General features: G+C 48.4%; 1 protein-coding gene and 1 long non-coding RNA gene across 2 annotated transcripts in view; one reads left to right on the top strand and one right to left on the bottom strand.

Annotated features, from left to right (window-relative positions):
* Msi1 (musashi RNA-binding protein 1) overlaps window positions 1–14,906 on the bottom strand; it is a 92,646-nt gene that overhangs the window by 26,652 nt on the left and 51,088 nt on the right. The gene's annotated exons all lie outside the window — the stretch shown is intronic.
* LOC134481302 (uncharacterized) lies at window positions 23–5,693 on the top strand. Its single transcript, XR_015634875.1, has 2 exons — window positions 23–214; window positions 4,981–5,693. It is a non-coding gene; the product is annotated as an uncharacterized LOC134481302 (long non-coding RNA).

The following is a 14,906-nucleotide window of genomic DNA, read 5'->3' on the forward strand; positions in this document are numbered from 1 at the left end:
CCCGGCGCGCGCCCGGGCGCCCGCGGAGGCGGCGGCGGCGCCGGGACCCCCCCTCCCTCGGGGTTCCTGTGTGTCCAGGGGGCGAGCGAGGTCCCCTGATTCCTGGTACGGGGCTCGGGCCTGGGGCGCGGCCGCACCCCTCACCCACGGCGGCGCGGGGGCCCAGCCGCTGGGAACGCCCTCCCGGGATGAAGCGCTTCCCGGTGCGTTCAAGGTAGCTCGGCTTTGGATCGGGAACCCTCCCTAGTCCTTCCTCCCTGGTCCCCGCTATTCAGAAGATGTCCCTAATCATCCTGGGTCGGGTTGGAGATAGCCCAGTGCCCCCCAATCCCTACACCTTCCAACTGGTAAGAACCTCTCCTCCCAGTTCGAGCGAGAAGCCGCCCTTGGACCCCCCCCCCCAGTTTCTTCTAATTTAGAGTGCCCTGACAACGGTCTCCAGTCCATTCCTAGTTTCCCACTTCCAATTTGGGGAGCCCTCTCAGTGCCTCGCGCATCCCGAGTGGGGAGCATCTATCAGTACACTAGTAGAATCTTTCCCAGTTTTGTTTGCCCCTCCTCAGCCCTTGCTGTCCAAATTAAGTGTGCCTTGCAACTCCCTAAATCCCTTCTCTCCACACTCGGGACCCCTATGGTCTGTTGAGAGCATGCCCAGCTTTGAGCCAGGTTTCTCAGGTGGTCACCTCTCCGCCTTTCTGTGGGCAGCTCCTCCTGTCTCACTCCCGGCCCCTTTCGGACTCTCTGGAGTGGGGGGTGGGGGTGGGGCCTGATTCCAGACACTCGCTGGTTGGGACCCCAATGAAGCAGAGAGAGAAGCCAGTGTCTCAGAGATTCCAGTTTGGGATCCCGGTTGACGCATTTGTGCACCTTCCCTTCCGAATGACCCTCTTCATCTGGGGTCCTAGCTCCCTTCAGCCTGATTTGGAAGAACCTGGGCTGCCTATCCACCGAGTTTAGAGTTAACTTTCCTCAGTAACTCATTTCCCTCTATGAAGCCAAACTCCTGTCTTCTTCCCTCTCACGGCTCTTTAGCATCTCCTCTGAGTACTTTAATCCCATGTCTTTTCAGTCACCCCCAAACTCCTTATCTCCAGCCTGGGAAGACCAAGAAAATCTCTTAGACATGGTGAGAGGCAGGTCTACCCTTCTGACTCAAGGCCAAGGGATACCTTCACTTCCCTGGTTGAAGCCACGTTAGAAATGGTCCAAGCAGGAGGCTAAGGTGTCTTTACAAACCCCTCCCTACCACCTTGCTTGCATCCCTGCCTCCTCTCTTCCTTACACCCTCCCAGTGTGACCTAGTAGTCACCTCTGTACCCACCCTGTACTCGTTCACCCTTGTGATAATGTGTGCCCCAGCCCCAGCCCGGCATCCCAACCTGGAGGTGCTATCCCGGTCCTCTTAGTAAACGCCCCTCCCCCACCCATCACACCGGGGAAGAGAGTGAACCCCTTTTAAGTTTCCTTTGGAGCCTTGTGAGAAAGCTCAGCAGGTACATCCTGCCGGGTACAAACAAATGTCCTTCTTCCTACTTGTCTCTTCCTACCCTCCCAGTGTCTCAGCATCCCCTGGATTGGGAGGTGGGAGGTGGGATGGGGAGCACCCTATACTTACTTACCTGAGCTGGAACTTGAGGTGTGTCACGGGAGAGAGAGAGAGAGAGAGAGAGAGAGAGAGAGAGAGAGAGAGAGAGAGAGAGAGAGATGAGGGTCAGCAGGTAAACCACTCCCTGTGCCCGGTGTCAGTGACCTGATTCTTCTTAGAACTTCCGGTTCCTTGTGTATAACATGTTCTGAGACGTGCCAGGAAGGGCAGATCTGTGAACACCGGTGTACTCCCGCTCTTGGCAGGTGGCTCAGAGGCCGGAGAAATAGTAGGCATTGTTTGTTCGGAGCCAGCCATGAGTGTGACGTAGCAGCTTGAGAGAGCATCCCTGGTTGGTATCTTCATTCAGTACCTTGGAGCAGAAAACCTGTATTTCCTTGTGTCAGTAGCTAGCTGGTGACTCGAGTCCACTCCCACTGCAGGATCCCTGCTAACTAACTGGTTCAGTTCACTTTGCTACCAAGGGGCAATGAATCCTTGGCAGGGTGGCCCTTCCGGGACAATGTATGACCCTTATAGTAGATTAAGGGTCTGGGCAGTATTAAGGGGGAAAAAATGATCCTTCGATCACTAGGGCCCAGACTCGACTTGGGAGATTAGAAGCCATAGCCCCAGGTCCTTCTCTCCAGTGCTGCGTACACAAGCCTACTCCACAAATGAAAGAATTTGCTCTATAATGCTTTTCAATCCTCTTGAGAGAGACATCTCTCTTGGACAAGTGACATCGCACCCAGCAACCGAGATGGTGTAACCAGTATCAGATATTTACAGAACACCCACCTTCTAGCCACTACCCCAAGTATAGAGATCGCCACAAGAAAATAAAAAAAAAAAGAAAGAAAGAAAGAAAGAAAGAAAGAAAGAAAGAAAAAGAGATCGCCACAGCCACAGTTACGATGGTTGATTTGTGCCAACAGATACCAGATGAACACATAGGAGCCCTGTTAAGTGATGTGGAGAAGGAATGGGGAGGTTGGGAGGTATGGGGAGATTTACTTATTCATGTAGCCTGGCCTGCCCTGGAGTTCATGATCCTCCTGCCTCAGCCTCCTGAGTGCCAGGGTTACAGGCACGAGACACCATACTTGGTTCGATGTCCAATTTTGATTTCTTATGTCTTATTTAGTGTGTGAGCGCACACCCCGTGGCCCACAGAAGGAAGTCGGAGGATAATCCTCAAACGTTGGTTCTTTTCACCGTGTGGGTCCTAAGGACCAAACTCAAAGTCAGGTTCGGCAGCAAATGTTTTTTGGTGTCTTTGCTGGCCCTAGTTCATTTTAAGCCAGCAAATGACTCATAAGGGGATGACTACGTGAATCTACTGTGTTATCTGGAACTTTTTGGTTTGGTTGGTTTTGGAGACAGAGTTTCTCCTTGTATCCCCGGATGTCCTGGAACTCACTCTGTAGACCAGGCTGACCTCAGACTCAGAGATCCGCCTGCCTCTGCTTCCCAAGTGCTGGGATTAAAGTGTGTGTCACTACCACACAGCTCTTTCTTTCCTTCCTTCCTTCCTTCCTTCCTTCCTTCCTTCCTTCCTTCCTCCCTCCCTCCCTCCCTCCCTTCCTTCCTTCCTTTCTTTGTTTTTTCTTTTGGGCAAGAGCTCTCATGTAGTCCAGGCTGGCCCAAGGAGCAAGGATAACCATGAATTTCTGACTCCTCTCTACTTTCTTCCCAAGTGCTGGGATCATACCCAGGGCTTTGTATAAGGCAAGACAATGCCATCTACCGAGAACCATCCAGAGTGCTGCCCCCAACTTCTTTGTTGGAGACAGATTCTCACTCTTTGCCCAGATTGGTCTGAAAACCGCTGTGGAAGCCAGGCTAGCCTCAAACTCGAGGCAATGCTCCTGCCTCACGATTCAAGTGGCTGGTATTACAGACACCGTGCCTGGCCGCAGACGTCGAACGTCAGCACTTATTTTAAGGAGGTGGCCATCGGATGACGCTGATAGCTGGGGTCCACCTAAGGCAGGTTTTAGGGAGACATTACTTTAAAATAAACTAACAAACTTTTTAGAGCAATTGCCAGACTGAAGGCTAAATCACAAGGTTTGCTTTCGGTTTGTTTGGGTTTTTTTATAGGAATTAGTTTAAAATGTCTTTGATTTATTGTTGTGTCTTGTGGGAGCTTGCGGGCACACTGTGCCACACATGTGAAAACCGAAGGGCAACTTTAGGTGTCCTCTCCAGAGCTAGCCCAGGGTTAGCACCCCCCCACACACACACCTGGCATTTTTTTTCTCAACTAATGCATTTATTCACTTTCCATCCCGATCACTGGCCCCCACATCTGGCCTCTTTAAATGGTTCTTGGCTAGAACTCAGATCCTCACGATTGTGTTAGCAAGTACTTCACTGACAGAGGCGTCTTCCCACCCCCTGCCTTTCATCCTTCTGCTCTGTCTCATTTTGAGACAGGGTCTCACAGAGCCCAGGCTGGACTTGAGCTCCTGATCAGCCCACCTCTACCTCCCAAGTGCTGGTATTACATAGGACCAGTTCATTTTACAACCTCCCCTCATTTAAGAAAGTACAAGTGGGTATGATTTTTAGAGTGATTTTGGGCTCACAGCAACATTGATCAGAAGGCACAGAAGCTGGCCTATACGCCTGGGCACACAGGACAGCACCACCCATGTCAACATGGCCGCCATGGACTCTTCGTTTGTAGCAACAGGCGAATGTGTACAGACACAGTATCAGTGGAACTCAGGTCTCCCTTGGTGGTCACTGCTGGGTTGCAATTCTAGAGGTATAGAATGCACAGCTGTGTATCTGCCAGCGTAATATCAAATAAGGTAGTTTTGCTGCTCTCAAGAGTCCTCCAAGTTCTGCCTTTTACCCTTCCCTTCTCTACACCTTCGATCTCCTCACTGCTTCCACGGGAGTTTCTCCTCTAGAACGCCTAGCGCTTTCTAGAAGGCATATGGTATACATTGCCATCCTTGAAGTAGTAGCAGGCATTTGAGGTCCCTCCATATATTTTCACTTGCTGATATTCATTCATTCACTCATTCATCATCCACTTAGTTTTAGATAAGACCTCATCACGTAGTTCACCTGACAGGGATCTCTCTGTAGACCGGGCTGCCCTTGAACTCCTAGAGATCTCTGCCTCTGCCTCCCGAGAGCTTCGAGAAAAGGTGTGTGGCACCAAACCCAGCCCACTCCTTTTTGGTGCTGAGTAATATTCCATTTCCTGCTCGTTCCTGCTTATTCACTGTGGCTGCTTTCAAGTTTAGGCAGTTTATAAAGGAAGCTGCCGGAGTAGCTGTGTACAATTTGGAGGGGAGGGGTGTTGTACAGACATAGGTTTTTAATCTGCATTTTGTTGTTCTAATTTTCCTCTCCTATTTTTTCTTTTTCTCAAGTTTCTGGACCCCACCAGGAATTAATGAGCTGGGATAGTAAGAGCAGGTCACCGGGAGTCAGATGACCCCGTAAGGTTGGTCTCAGGATCCCGGCTGCCTTGGATGGGTCTAGAACTTCACGAGGAAGCCTCCTAAGCTCGGTGTCTTCCCAGGGTTGCTTTGGTGCTGAGATCGTGTCTTTGGAAGCACCCCGAATCTCTGAAGTGTGTGGGAAGAGAAGGGAGCTCTCTGTGCATTCCCTGGTCCAGTTAATCTGGTCCAGTTCCAATTCAGTTACTATCAAGACAGAAGTGGACAGCTCCCAGGAGTCCCAGCATGTACAAGTAGCCCTCTGGGTTCAATCCCCAGCACCGAGGGAAAAGAAGAGAAAGAGAAAGGGACCATGTGTAGCATTATCCTACCTCGAGATCTACAGATCAATAGGAGAGAGCTGACAATTTAGCAGTAAGCTCTTGTGGGCTGCACAGAGGGCTCATCCATTAAAGGCACTCGCTGCTCTTCCAGAGGACCTGAATTCGATTCCCAGCACGACGCACATCTAGAAGCTTATAACCACCTGTAACTTCAGCTCCAGGGATCTATCTGACTTCCCCGGTCTCTGAGGCCACCTCCACTCACATGTACGCATGACACAACACACACACACACACACACACACACACACACACACAGATTAAACACACAGATTAAAATAAATATTGTTTAAAAGGAAATAAGCCCTTGCATTTACAGTCTGTTCATATCTGACAGGGGTATCAAGATAGAGATGGTCTCATCTATAAATGATGCTGGACAACTGGGTATCTGTGCACAAAGAAATGAAGCAGTGCCTCACCCCACTGCACCCTCAGATGCTGATCCCAAATGGATCAAAAACCTAAATGTTGGAGCTAAACTATAGCAGAAAAGTAAATCAATTAAACAACATCAGAACTTAAAATTAAATACCCGTGCATCACAGCAGACACACACAAAACTGTAGGAAACTACATAGCTATGCACAAGTACATGAATTTAATTTCACTTTTTTCCCCCCTGATACAGCCCCGGCTGTTCTGGGACTCGCTCTGTAGACTGGGCTGGTCTCAAATTCAGAGATCCTCCTGCCTCTGACTCCTGAGTGCTGGGATTAGAGGCATGGGTTTTAATTTCACTCTTTAAAAGAATGTGTGTTTCAAAGAACTCCATCAATAAAATGAAAAGACAGTGGGAGGATCTAAGAAGATGGCCCAGAGGGCGGAGTGTTTGCAGCCAGCCTAAGAAGATCTGGATTTGGGTCACCAGCTCTTAGGTAAAAGCGCGGTGGAGAGGGCAGCTTGCTTCTGTAACCCCCGTAGGGGGATTGGGATAGATATCAGCAACCTGAAAGTTCAAAGTTCAGAGAGAGAGACCCTGCCTCGAAATGGGAAGTGAATGACAGTCAAGGCAAAATAACACAAACCTTTAATCCCAGCACTCAAGAGGCAGAGGCGAGCATATCTCTGTTTGAGGCCAGTCTGGTTTACCTAGTGAACTTGAGGAAGACTGCCAGGGCTACTTGGAGAAACCCTGTCTCTAAATAAATACATAAATAAATAAGCAAGCAAGTAAAAAAAGAAAGAAACAAACGGAAGAAGGGAGGGAGGGAGGGAGAAAGGAAGGCGGTGACAGCCAATAGAAAACATCCCGATGTCAAACTCTCGCCTTCCTCTACCCCCACACCTGCACATACATGTGCGCTTATGCATACATATGCTACACATACACATACACACTAAATAATTGCGTAATACAGGATTCATGTCTAGAGTGAATGTACAACTCATTAACAAAAATGTAAACGGCTCAATTAAAAATAGGCAGGCCCTCTCATAGGATAGCGTCTGCGTGCCCCAGGGAGCTTGCGGGGATACCTAGTGAACTTGAGGAAGACTGCCAGGGCTACTTGGAGAAACCCTGTCTCTAAATAAATACATAAATAAATAAATATATCCCCACATGCTGTCTATCCCAGCATGCCCCGCGAAGGACAGCAGCTAAGGGCTGAGGATGGGGGCCAGCTGCTGTGAGGAAGGAGCTGGAAGTTCACAATGCCATCTCTGGGCAGTTTTATTCCAGAGATACCATCTGAGCTTGGGGGCTCATGAGGGCCGAGGTCCTGTAGGCTGAGAATTCGAACTGCCATTCTGAATGACTTACCATGGACGAGGTCTTCAATGCGCACAGACATTTCAGCATGGACCACAGACCCCACCCGTGTCACCGACAGCAGGGTCCGTAACAGGCGCCAGCCTTTGAGTTCCTTAGAGGCAGTGAGTGGTGGAAAGTGTTTCCTGAGAGGCCCTCAGGGGCCAGGCTACTGTCCAAATAGCCGAGTTCAGGGTTCGAAGCTCGGTGCTATAGCATGTGCTCGGCATGGGTGAAATCCTGGGTTTACCTCAGCATTAAAAAACAAACAGAACCCCCCATCCCCCGGGTCAGCAAGGTGGGTGAGGAGGTAAAGGTACTTGCTACCAAGCTCAGTCCCCCTAACGGTAGACAGAGAACGGAAGCCTGCAAGTTGTTCTCTCTCTCTCTCTCATTTCTCAAATATATATATATATATATATATATAAATTTTTTTCTTTCTGGCTAGCCTGAAACTCATTGGGTAGATCAAAGAGTTCTGCTTCTGCCCCTGAGTGCTGGGTTATGTGACATATCTTTTGTTTTGTTTTGTTTTTGAGACAAGGGCTCTCACCATGTAGCCTTGCTTGGCTGGCCTAGACCTCACAGACATCTACCTGCCTCCACTTCCTCAGGGCTGTTCTGTTTGTTTTTTTATCATAGTTTTTGAGACAGGATCTCGAGTAGCACAGGCTAGCCTCTTCCTTAAATTTATGTTTTATGTGTGTGTGTGTGGGCACACATGCGCCCACATGCGCTCGAGTGCGTGTGCATGCATGCACATATATGTAGAGGTAACATAGGAGTCATTTCAAAACTTTTCTCCTTCTGCCTTGTGGGTTCAGAGATGAATCACAGTTCATCTTTGGCCACGTCGAACTGAGCTGCGCCACTGGCCCTCCGCTGGCCTCTTACTCACTGTGTCCCTGAGAGTGACCTTGAAAATGCTGCCCTTTCTCACACCAGAGCAGGGGGATTCCAGGGACGTGCCACCACACCTGGCTTCAGCTTCCTCTCTGGAGTAACGAAAATGTTCTAAAATTGATTATGGTGGCGTTTCAAAACGCCACCGGTCTATTTTAAGAGTGGAAGTAGGTGAATTGGGTGGTACGGGAGTTACGTTGCAGTAAAGACGTTGCCAAGAAAATGTCCTTTTACCGACCCTTTCCCTAATCCAGCGCCTATCAACAGAATTAATGTGTGGCACCCTTACCACGGCGGCATGCTTTTTCCTCGTTATTATTATCTGAGCATGATTAGGACTTGCTCGCCCACCAGACACGCGGTACTAAGCACCTCCCAGGATTTTCCAATTCCCTCCTCCTGGCAGTTCTATTCTCTTTTTTATTTCACTGAACAGGAAAACAAATGGTGGAAGAAGTCATATAACAAATGATAACATCTCAATGCAAGGATTACTGAGCGATCACGAGGTACCAAGGCCCGGACCGCCAGCACTTGCATTCATTCAACGCTGACAGCTACTCTGAGAGGGACTCATTTTACAGACCGAGAGACAGAAGCATGAAGGGGCAAATATACCCCTACAGCTCTGGTTGGCCAGTTGTGATGGTTTACATCTGTAACGTCAGTACTTTGGGGCAGAGACAGGAGGATCATTAATTTGAGGCCAGCCTGGGCTACATAGTGAGACCTAACACCAAACAGCAAACCTCAGAATGACAGCACGTGGGTGAGCGGAGGATGTCAGACATGTTCGTGATGCCTTTATTTCTATCATAAACCACTATACCATGTTATCCACCTCTAAAGAATACACAATAAACCTGTTAATTATAGATGGTTCTGGACTGTCTATTGTGCTAGAGCGAGAGCCACCGAGAGCGGGGACCCCGTGCCAAGCACATTTGAATCCTTCCCCCTCTCCATCTTTTGGACCAGTGTACTTAATGCAACATACTTCGTTAAGAATTAGCCCAGGGGTTGGGGATTTAGCTCAGTGGTAGAGCGCTTGCCTAGGAAGCGCAAGGCCCTGGGTTTGGTCCCCAGCTCCGAAAAAAAGAACCAAAAAAAAAAAAAGAAGAAGTTCAAGGTCATCTTGGGTACCATGGGGTGGTGAGGGAGCCCGTTACGGCCGCGCTCTCCAACGGAAGCGCAGATTTACATCTGTCCATGTGTCACTTAACAAAGGCAGAGGCAGCACATTCTGCGAAGTGAGTTGTCGAGGAGTTTGTTGTGTGGATAGCAACGTAAATCAACGGCTCCCAACCATCCTAACGCTGAGACCCTTTAACACAGCACCTCAGGCTCGGTGGTCCTGTCATTGTTACTTCATAACTGTAATTTCCCTACTGTTACAAATCATTGACCCCAAAGGGGTCAAGACCCACAGGCTGAGAACCACCGATCATAATGGTATAGCCAATCTCTTCATGAGTTTCTTTGATGTGGTCAAGAGAGTCAGGCCCCGGCGTGAGAACACAGCCAACTATTTCAAACTTTAAAAATAGTTAATATCCACATACGTGTGTAATTTCTTTCTTTCTTCTCCTTCCTCTTCCTCCTCCTCCTTTTGGTTTTTTTGAGATAGGGTTTCTCTCTGCATCCCTGCGGCTGTCCTAGCATTTGCCTGTAGACTAAGCTGGCCTCGAAGTCACAGAGATCCACCTGCCTCTACCTCCCAAGTGCTGGGACTAAGGGTGTGCACCACCACCACCAGGTGTGAGTAATACCCACTTCCCATTCCTTCCCTTTCAGTTCCTCCCCTCCCGCACACCACTGTCCTTTCCCGATCTCAAGGGCTCTCTCTTAACACCTACTGGGTCCCTTAGTGCCGTGGTTCTCAACCTGTGGGTCTCCACCCCTTGTCAAACCTCTGTCAAGAAAAATATTTACATTATGAATCATAGCAGCAGCAAAAGACAGTTATGAGGTAGCAATGAAACAATTTTATGGCGGGAGTCACTGTAGCACGAGGAACTGTATTAAAGAACTGTGTTCCCGTCTTTCTGCCCCATCTTCTGAGATGATCCCTGAGCCTTAGAGGATGGAGGTGTAATACAGGTGTCCCACTTAGAGCTGAGCACTGCACATTCTCATCTTGTCTGCACGTTGGCTGGCTGTGGGTCTCTCTCTCTCTCTCTCTCTCTCTCTCTCTCTCTCTCTCTCTCTCCATATAAATTTAAATAGAAGTTTCCTGTATGGGTGGATACTGCTTATAATACATGAGATCCTGGATACCTTTCTATGAGTTGCCAATCAGGGGAACACCAAAGGCCTCTAAAACATACAGACTATGGCCATTGTTCTAGGTCGCCTACCAGACTAGATGGTAAGACCTTATTGCTAAAGATACGTTTGTTCACAGAACACAGAGAAATCGCACTAGAGCTGAGCTAGACACCTCCTCCCTGCTGACTAGCCTGCGTCATGCTGGAAGTGATATTCAAGCAACTGGAGAAGAGGAGTCATCTGTGGTCTTACTCAGGGGTAGACTCCGCATGCTCTGAAAGTGACCACCAGGCAAGATGCGCAAAGTGCGCTAGTGGTTCAGCTGTCTGGGGAGCAACCAGTCACTTTCCGATTGGCTTTGAGGCCTGTTCCACAGGAGGGATTTATGCCTCCTACTGTGGTTCTGATCAAGAGTCCAACGCTGGGGAGATCACAAACCTCAGAGGGAAACTATTACTGGTGTTTTACTAAATGCATGTCGTCAAACTTCCTTCAGGACATGAATGTTTCCATCCACAGATTGGTGATGCTCTTAGAGAAGTTGCTGTTTCCCCAGTCAGAAGTTAAAAATCGAGATTCCTAACTGGTCAAAGTGGTTGTTGAGTAAGTGCTTATTCTTTTTTTTTTTTTTTTTTTTTTTTGGTTCTTTTTTTCGGAGCTGGGGACCAAACCCAGGGCCTTGTGCTTCCTAGGTAAGCGCTCTACCACTGAGCTAAATCCCCAGCCCCGTAAGTGCTTATTCTTAAATGGGACTTCTCCATCATGCATACACACAGGCACAAGCATACACATGCATACACACAGAGACACACATGCACGCACACAGACACACACATGCACATGCACACCACACACAGGCAGGCACATACAAATGGACACACACAGACACACACATGCACATGCACACCACACACAGGCAGGCACATACAAATGGACACACACAGACACACATACATGCACACATGCACACATGCACACACACAGACACACAAGAACATGCACAAATACAGACACACAGGCAGGAGTACACACAGATAGACAGGCACAATCTCTCTCACACACACACACATACACAGAGGCAGGCATAAGCATACACATGCATACACACCCTGACATATATGCACGCACATACACAGGGACAATCATACATATGCATACACACACACACACACACACATACACACACTGACAGGCACAAGCCCCCTCCCCACAGACTTACAGGCACACAGGAACACACACACACACACACACACACACACACACACACACACACACGGCTTGGGGAACATCTCAGAACACCCATCCCAGCACAGATGGGGGAGCCTCATGAAATCCCACCCCAAGCTGAGGGGCTATAGGCAGTGGACAGATGCTGGTGCTGGGGGGGAGAGGGGAACTGTAACTATTGATAAGTTTCCCTTGATCCATTAGATAACTCTACACCAGTGTACGAACAGATTAGATTAATCAGCAACGGGGCTGCCAAGTGTCCGTGGGTGGGAAGACCCTGAGTTCACTCTTCAGTGCCAAGAAATGAGTGAGTAAATTAACCAAGGGCAGCAAGAGGTTCAGTGCGGCACAGCGAACAGCAAGCCAGCAGCCTGTCAAGATCCTGCTTAGGAAGCATGCATACTACACACGTGTGAGACGTAACACGTGTGCCGTGACCCTATAATGACTGGCTGTTCTGAGTAGGGTGGCGCACCCCTGTAATCTCACCGCTTGAAAGGTGCAGGCAGCAGGGCAGGATCCAAGGCCTACCTGGGTTTTACCAGACCCCGTCTCAAAGACAAAAGCAAAATAAAGCTGGCGGGGGTGGGGGTGCTTTTAATCCCCGCACTGAGGAGGCAGAGGCTGGCAGATCTCTGTGTTCAAGGCCAGCCTGGTCCACAGAGTGAGTACCAGGACAGCTGAGGATATGAAGAGAAGCCCTGTCTTGAAAAATATACAAAAAGCAAAATAAAGTATAATAAATAAATAAATTAATATAGCAGAGCTTGACGGCACTTTTTTGTACAAGTCAGGTTTGCACAGGGTCTCTTTTGTGTAGCTCAGACTGATCTTAATATCCCAATCCTCCTGCCTCAGCTTTCTATGAGCGTGGAAAGAAGGGTGTTTCAACCAAATAGCTGCAACTGTACTTTTTTTTTTTTTTAAAGATTTACTTATTTATTTTATGTGAGCACACTGTAGCTGTCTTCAGACACACCAGAAGAGGACATCGGATCCCATTACAGATGGTTGTGAGCCACCATGTGGTTGCTGGGAATTGAACTCAGGACCTCTGGAAGAGCATTCAGTGCTCTTAACCTCTGAGCCATCTCTCCAGCCCTGTACTTTTTTTTTTTTTTTTTTTAAATCAGGTCATTGAAAAAAATCACTGCAATGTAGTAGATTCTCTCTCTCCCCCCCTCTGTCTCTGTCTCTGTCTCTCTGTCTCTCTCTCTCTGTCTCTCTCTCTCTCCCCTTCCCTCCTTCCCTTCCTCCTTCCTCTCCTCTCTTCTGTCTGTCTTCTTGTCTTCCTTCCTTCCTTGTCTTCCTTCCTTCCTTTCTTTTTCTTTGTTTCTTTGTTTTTCTTTCTTTTTTTCTCCCATACCATTCCAATATTCAGTGGAGGCAGAGGCTTTAACGAGATTATTCAGGGAGTAGGGCTCTGCCCGCTCTTGCAGAGGACCAGCGTTCAGCTCCCGGCACCTCCATGCTGGCTTACAACCACCCGTAACTCTAGTCCCCATGAATCCGACACAGTCCTCTGGCCAACAAGGTGCCCACACGGCACACAGACCTACCTGCAGGCAAAGCACTAATACACGTAAAATAAAAACAATCTTTTGTTTGGGAGACAGAGTCTCACTATGTATCCCTAGATGATCTGGAGCTTGCTGTGTGGACCAGGCTGGTCTTGAACTCACAGAGACCCACCTGCCTCTGTCTCCTCAATGCTGGGACTAAAGGTGTGCACCACCACACCCCACCTTTGTGTGTGTGTGTGTGTGTGTGTGTGTGAGAGAGAGAGAGAGAGACAGAGAATTGCCTAGGTTTTCATGCCTGTGTACATGTGTGTGTCTGTGTGCATGTGTGTGCCTGTGTGCATGTGTGTACCTGTGTGAATGTGTGTAGGCCAGAAGTTAGCACCTAGCATCTTCTTCAGCCACCCCCACCTTGTATCACTGATATGGCAAGGCTGGCTGATCTGTGAGTGTCGGGGAGCTAACTGTCTCCCATCCTGGGAGACACATGCCCAAGGTTTTCTAAGAGTGCAGATGATCTGAGCTTAGATCCTCATTGCTTCCTGGAAAACACTACCAACTGAGTTGTCACCTCAACCCTGGTGTCTCATTATGTAAGAATACTTCCCACCCATAGGTGGTACATGCCTAGCATCCCAGCTCTTGGGAAAGTGAGGGGGAAGGACTGTAAATCTCAGGCTAGCCTGGGCTACATAGTAAGATCCTGTTTCAAACATTTCCTTTTGATGGAAGCTTCACCCTGATTTCAAGCCTATGTACCTGTTCCTTCCTCCACAAGATTAAGCAGTACTGCACCTTCTCACAGATTAGAACTGTGTTAGAACTTCACACACACACACACACACACACACACACACGTACAATAGATACTCGTTGTGTATTTTGTGTTAGCATAAATGTGGATTTTGTTTTTCTGTAAATGTGGGTGCATCCTAGCGTCTGAGTAAACATAGTAAAAATGATTTGAACCGGGCTATGAAAGTATAAAAATTACACTTGAATTTTTTGCAAAATTTTTTTCTTTCTCTGGGGTGTGTGTGTGTGTGTGTGGAGTGTGAGTGTGTGTGAGTGTCTGTATGAGTGCATGAGTGTGTGAGTGTGTGAGAGTGTGTGCATGAGTGTGTGTGTGCATGAATGTGTGTGAGAGAGTGTGTGTGAGTGAGTGTGTGTATGTGTGTATGTGTGTGAGTGTGTGTGTGAATGTGAGTGTATGTGTGTGAGTGTGTGAGAGTGTGTGAGTGTGATGTATGTGTGAGTGTGTGAGAGAGTGAGTGTGAGTGTGAGTGTGTCTGTATGAGTGTGTGCATGAGTGTGTGAGTGTGTGAGTGTGTATGAGTGTGAGTGTGTGAGTGTATGTGTGAGTGTGTGAGAGTGCATGAGTGTGTGTGAGTGAGTATGTGAGAGAGAGTGAGTGTGATGAGTGTGTGAGAGTGCGTGAGTGTGTGAGAGTGAGTGTGAGTGTGAGTGTGTCTGTATGAGTGTGTGCATGAGTGTGTAAGTGTGTGAGTGTGTGAGAGTGAGTGTGAGTGTGTCTGTATGAGTGTGTGCATGAGTGTGAGTGTGTGAGTGTGAGTGTGTGTGAGTGTGAGTGTGAGTGTGTGAGTGTATGTGTGAGTGTGTGAGAGTGCATGAGTGTGTGTGAGTATGTGAGAGAGAGTGAGTGTGATGAGTGTGTGAGAGTGTGTGAGTGTGTGAGTGTGTGTGTGAATGTGTGTGTGTCTGTTTGTCTGTTTATGTCTTCTTTTGTTTTAAGCATACTGTTTTTGAGATCTACCTGTACTGTGTGAGCCAGTCATCCGTCCTTTTCCTTCTGTGTAGTACTCCATCGCATAAGAATGT

This window comes from Rattus norvegicus, chromosome 12 (assembly GCF_021556685.1).
Source record: "Rattus norvegicus strain SHRSP/BbbUtx chromosome 12, alternate assembly SHRSP_T2T, whole genome shotgun sequence".
Lineage (NCBI taxonomy): Eukaryota > Metazoa > Chordata > Mammalia > Rodentia > Muridae > Rattus > Rattus norvegicus.